Raw genomic sequence first — 6,701 nt, forward strand, 5'->3', positions numbered from 1 at the left:
AAGCTAGCACCTTAAAACTATGTACTGTCACGATGCTGAATAACAGGAAGGAGGTCTTCTAATCCAACCTCCTGCTAAAGCAGGAGACTTTATGTCATTTCAGACAAATGACTGTCCAATCTTTTCTTAGAAACCTCCAGTAATGGAGCACCCACAACTTCTGAAAGCAAGCTATTCCACTGACTGATGGTTCTACCTGTCAGGAAATTTCTCCTTATTTCTAAGTTGGATTGCTCCTTGCTTAGTTTCAATCCATTGCTTCTTGTCCTTCCTTCGGGTGCTTTGGAGAAAAGTTTGAGCCCTCTTCTTCATGGCAACCCTTTAGATATTGGAAAACTGCTATCATGTCACCCTAGTTCTTCTTTTCATTGGACTAGACATATTCAATTCCTACAACCCTTCTTCATACGTTTTAGCCCACAGTCTCCTAATCATCTTTGTTGGTCTTCTCTGCACTTTTTCTCAACATAGTAGATATATAATGCTTTGTGGTTTTCTTTTTTAAATGGACTGGATCATATTTTACCATAATCATTTGATGATGAGATGAACCCTTTTTAAAAATAAACTCTGAAGAATATTTCTCTTCCCCAACCTATCCCTCCGAAACAGATCAACAAATCAATGAACAGAGGAAGAAATAAGAAAGAACGACACAAAATTGTGATGATTACAGTTGTGTGCATTTGGTCTGACCAATTGAAAGTAGTATTCTCCTGATTAATTCCAAAGGTGCTCGTTTTGTGACTCCTGTAACTTGCAGTTTGGTTTAATATGTCATGATAATTGATAATGTAACAACCTGCTTTGTTGAAAGCTCAGATTGTGAGATAATCTTAACAGTGATTATCTAAACTACACCTTTCCCCAGGAAATGTGACCTTGCAAACTCTTTAGTGCCTTCCTGTGTTAGGTTTTTGAAGCTGAGCTATAATTTGCAAATGTAAGTCTTTCATCTAAGTTATTAAAATGCAGCAAATGTTTTTCAGACTTTCGCTGTTCTGGGATTTATTTATTTATTGTTCAGTATAGCCTCTATTAAACCTGAAGCACTTTTCTTCTTTTGTCTTGGTTAGTTTTATTCCTATGTTTTCAACAATTTGCCTCTCAAAGAGAAAACAAGTACTTCACAAATGTCATTTTTGAGACCTATGAACGATTTATTAGTCTGTATGATAACATTCTTGATAATCAAACTAAAAAAAAATCTTTATTTCCTTGATCCTCATAGCTTAAAATTTCCCAAACAAAATAAAACCATGTAGCTTCCAAAACAAAAGAATTACAGGTTTAGAAAAAAGGTTTCCAAATAATGAAGGAAACGACAGTGTTACAGATCATGAAATGAAGATGTAATAAAATTGAGATGAGCAAAAACTAGAGGAAGTGGATGTGACAGAAACAAAAAAGTGCTCAGTGTAAATACTATCAGAATCATTGCAAATTTGCAGACCAAATAGAATTAAGCAAGACTGAAAATCTAGTCTAGAACTGCAGAGTATTTAATATAGTTGTACTTGTTAGGTGTGAAAAACCAGGCCCACACATGAAGGTTCAGTTCAACTGATTTATTGCTAATCATGCCTATGCAGGCAGAGGATTCTTCTCATCTAATGGTCAGCACCTGGTTACAGTTATTCTCAGCCAGTCCTTGAGTATTGAAGATTTGTCCTGAAATGTATACAAACTCCAGCTCCTTTGTAGTCCAATGGTGGTTTATTCATTAGCTCAGCACACAACAAATACTCTTCTCTGACAAGAAAGGCTAAAAGCCAGGCAAGGTTAGAGTTGGGTTTGAGTTTGCTCCCTTTCCTTTTATCACCATTATCATGAGACACACCCCACCACACCCAGGCCTATACACAGTTCTAATTCTGGCCACGCCTAACCCATTATCCCTAAATGCTATTAACATGTCTACACCCCTAACCTATTCTGACCCTCCCTAACTGATCCCCACCTGGTGCCACCTTCACCATGTTTTAACCTAGGGCTTAATTACCACCTATATGTGCCCCAACCCCCTTTAACAATATGCACCACATCAATACATGAAAAGAGCCAGTTCCAACAGCCCCGCAGTTGTTGCAGAATCCATCCTCAGCTCTGCTAAGCCATTCCAAAGCCATCGGCCAGCACACAAGCAGAAATACAGATCCAGCAGCAGCAGAGATAAGGTGACATGGCCAACTGACTTGCTGCAAGGAATATTCGGAGCTGATGGGCTCCGAGTAAACTCAGAGTCCGACAATTATATAAGGATCAAGAGATTTCAAGAGGAGTTGGACTTAATTAATTTGTGACTACATAGGCTCTAGGCTAATCCTTCTTTTCAGTCCACCCCCAGGTTTTGCCATCTCTTCTCATACCGTATTAGAAATCAATTTAACTGGAGGATGTCAAGATTATTACTGGTATAAGAAATGTTGGTGTCTAAAAAATAACAATCCTTTATTAGATTGTTAGCAAAAGTCTAAGTTAATTGGTACCAATGACTGTTAATGATGATAATACCCAAGTGGCCTTTTCTTTCAGTTAAACAATGATCACCCAACCTTTGTTATTTTTATTCCTATTATTAGTTTATTGATCATATTTACCATATCATGCATATTGTCACATAAGAAATTGATCCAGTTTGGGTTGTTGGCTAACTAGTTTGTTATTGTAACCTCCTGAAAAACTAAAATGCATATTTCATTGGGTAAGTGATAGTTGAATATGTAAGAAAATCCTTTCCCTAAAAAAAATGAATCAAGAAATATAGTTTTTAGAAGTATAGCAAAGAGCACAGTTCTTAACTATAGCAACAATATTTTCCTAACCGATTATCAGGATTCAGAATAATTCCAAAATTCACCATAGTTTCTTCCCACCATCTACTACAGATAGACTCCCCCCCACACACACACACACAGTCTCAGGATACCTGAAAATTATTTTTCTATTTCCTCTTCGATCATAGCCCTTCTATGACCTTATCCTCAAGAAATGCATTTATATGTTTAGCTCCCCTTCAGTCTTCCAGTGTCCTTCAGCTATCTGCTAGCTTTCAAAGGGTTTGTGATGCATCTACAGTAAAAATAGAGATCATTGGAACAGAGTAACAACCACCAGCAAGTTTTCACATTTTTTTTTTTTCTTGATGCCTGAGGTGGAGTCATCAGCCTAAGAAATTGCCTTTGCTTACATGCAATGATGAGTGGGGGAAACCTGTGCATCAGAACAAGGACAATGGTTGATTAATCAGCTTGGACATCAGCAAGAACAATAGCCAACATAAGCAAACATCCCAGGATTTCCCACCAACTGAAGCGAACAAAATGTTAGTGTCAGAATAGCAATGAGGATGTACAAAGCACTGCAGATGAAACTAAGGGAAGTTACAGACTACCCTAAATGCTTTTGTAAGCTTTAAATAGAATTTCATCTGGAAATGCCAGCTATCTACTTAAGTTTTTTTTTAAACAACATCCTTCATCCTTGTCCATGAAGGGTATTTCTAAGTAACCATCCTAGTGCATCTTTCTTTAATATAATTTAAATTATATTTCAGTATAAGCCAGTTTGATGTAACAGTTAATATGGTGGCTAGAAACTGGGAGACTATGAGTTCTAGTCTCGCCTTAGGAACAAAGCCATGTAGTAGCCCTTGAACCAGTCACTCTCTCTCACCTTATGAAGAAGGCAGTCACAAATAACTTCTGAAAACCTTGCCAAGAAAACTGCAGGGACTTGTCCAGGCAGTCATCAGAAGTCACAAAGTGCCACACAGAATGACACAGAGAAAATATATATTCCAGATCTCAGATTAAAGAGGAAAAAAGCTAGATCGTTCTTAGAATAGGAAATTCTACTTAGAGAGACTACCATGTTTTCCCAAAAATAAGATCCTGTCTCATATTTTTTTTGCCACCAAAAAAGGCACCAGGTCTAATTTCTGGGGGATGTCATCCACTGACTAACCTCACTTGCGCGCATCGCCCCTGGCTTCCTTTTTGCTGTCAGAGGCCTTCAGGAACTTCTTCTTCTGTGGCTGGCAAGGCTTTCCTGGAGACCTCTGCAGTGGATAACAGAGCTCCGGAGCTTTACCAGCCTTGCAGTCTGCAGAAGAAATGGACCGGCAAGGCAGGTATTGGGGTGTGTGAGGCCTGGCTACAACTGTCCAAAGGTAAGTAGTAGGGCATCTCCACCACCCCCTATCCCCATCCTAGCTTAATTTTTACCAGTGTACTCTGGAGTGGGCAGGATCTTAATTAGGGCTTATTTTGGGGTAGGGCTTATATTGGACACGTGTAAATATCAAGCTAGGACTTACTTTCAGGGTATGTTGTATTTTTTTTGGGAAACGGTATTACTAACTTTACAGATATTGCAAGTACCAAATATCTCAAATTACCAAGAAAGAGAGGGAAGGAGGAAGGGAAGGAAGGAAGGAAAGACTCCACAATTGTTTGTTTGTTGAGCTCTCTCAGGATCCTGTTCCATTTTCCTGTTATACTGTGTTTGTAAATGTATTCAAACCTGTCATGGAATTAAATATATTGTCACTCAAGGTCTAATTTGAAGGCTAATGGAATGATAAACAACTGTTGTATTTTCTAACAGATTATTTTGAAATGAATGTCTCAGCCTATTAAACAATTAAGCTTGGGAAAGGGAACTTACAGTAAGAGTTCTTTGGATAATACTGTAGAAAATGAAAGAACAGGTATGAACATTGTACAAGAAGGAGCTCCTGGGTGGGGAAAGGAAATGTTTCCTTTTCCATTCTCATTAACCAAGCCACTTTCAATTATTTTCATTCTTTTAAATATATCAAGCTTTGTTTCACATTTATTTCTATTGAAACCTGTAAATTGAGAGTGCAACTGTATACTACTTTGCTTAGAAAAACATAGTGTGCATAAAATCTTTCAAAAATGTAGGTTGTTGCAGCTTCCTTTACCATTGCACCTTTGTTCTCCTGCCATTGTCAGCTTTTTGAAAAGCCCTTTGGATCACCCCTAGAAAGTCCTCTCTTTTGCCATGAAAGCTCAAGAAAACACCTGTTTCCCCACGTCTTAACTTCTCTTCTTTGTTTTCTCTTCTTTGTTTTGTGTATGGAAACTAAAAAAGGAAGAAACCGATTGACAGGCCAGTGGGCCAAATTTCACATTTGTGTCTTGCAGAACTTGCAGAACTTGAATATTGCCCTTCTTCTGAGATCCCTGGCAACCTACCTGTAGATTTAGCAGGAAGACTTGCATTGGATGAAGAAAAGAAAGGGGAAGAGGGAAGGAGAAAGAGGAAGGAGAAAATGAATGTAAGGCACTTAAGCATTTAAAAGAAATCAAAATGTATATTAAAAACGGTAGAAGTCACAAAACAAAGAACGAGAGAAATATAATAAGAACGAAAGGAGCAGGTGATGTTACTGAAAGGCTCTTGAAAACAAGATGTGTTTTTTATAACTTCTTTAAGGCTACCAGGAAGAGAGCTGATCTAATCTCAGGATGACTTCCTTTCATAGTATTGGCACTGCAAAAAAAGAAACAATATCTTCCAGTTTTTGGCTATGCCAATTTTATTTATTTATTTTTGATTTATTTGTATCCCACCTTTATTTTATTTTATTTTTTACAAATAATATATCAAACATATCAAATGCTCCTCTTTTCCCTCTTCTTTTTGCTCACAACAGCACCCTTGTGAGTTGAGTTGAGAGAATGTGATTGGGCCAAAGTCACTTAGCTGGCTTTCATAGCTAAAGGAGAACTTGAACTCATGGCCTCCTGTCTTGTAGCCTGCTGGCACAGTGGTTAGAATATGTATTGCTTATTCACCAGCTCAAGGTTGAATCAGACTTCCATGCTTCTGAGGTCGGCGAAATAAGGATGCAGATAGTTGATAACAAGGTGCTAACTCTGTAAAACGCTTAGAGAGGGTTGTAAAGCACTATGAAATGGTAAGGTAAAGGTAAAGTTTCCCCTCGCACATACGTGCTAGTCATTTCTGGCTCTAGGGAATGGTGCTCATCTCCATTACAAAGCCGAAGAGCCAGTGCTGTCTGAAGATGTCTCTGTGGTCATGTGGCTGGCATGACTAAATGCCAAAGGAACACGGAACATTGTTACCTTCCCACCAAAGCGGTCCCTATTTTTCTACTTGCATTTTTACATGCTTTCAAACTGCTAGGTTGGCAGAAGCTGGGACAAATAACGGGAGCTCAGTCCGTTATGTGGTGCTAGGGATTTGAACCGCTGAACTGCTGACCTTTCTGATTGACAAGCTCAGCGTCTTAGCCACTGAGCCACCACGTCCCTTATGAAATGATATATAAGTCTAAATGCTATTGCTATGCTATTGCTGATGCCTTAACTGCTAGACCAAACTGCCTCTCTAATGTTCTGGAAATATCATACGAGGAGCTATGTCCTACATGATCTGCTTTAAAACTAGGTGGCCAAATCATTCCTAAGACAAGTATTTTAAATCTACCTGGGACTGAATCGGAACCTGCAATATAATGTAGGTATAACATACATCTAATGTCAGAGGTTATTTAAATCACAAACAGCTGCATTCTGGGCTATTTATAATTTCTAGATAGCCTTTAAATATGGCCCCACATAAAGTACATTACAGCAGTGTTTATAAGTGATGCATTACAGCAGTGTTTATAAGTGATGATGAGAGCATGAGCTATTGACATTAGTTTC

This window comes from Notechis scutatus, chromosome 2, assembly GCF_049901735.1.
Source record: "Notechis scutatus isolate UNSWTSFEM ecotype Mainland chromosome 2, rNotScu1.2, whole genome shotgun sequence".
Lineage (NCBI taxonomy): Eukaryota > Metazoa > Chordata > Lepidosauria > Squamata > Elapidae > Notechis > Notechis scutatus.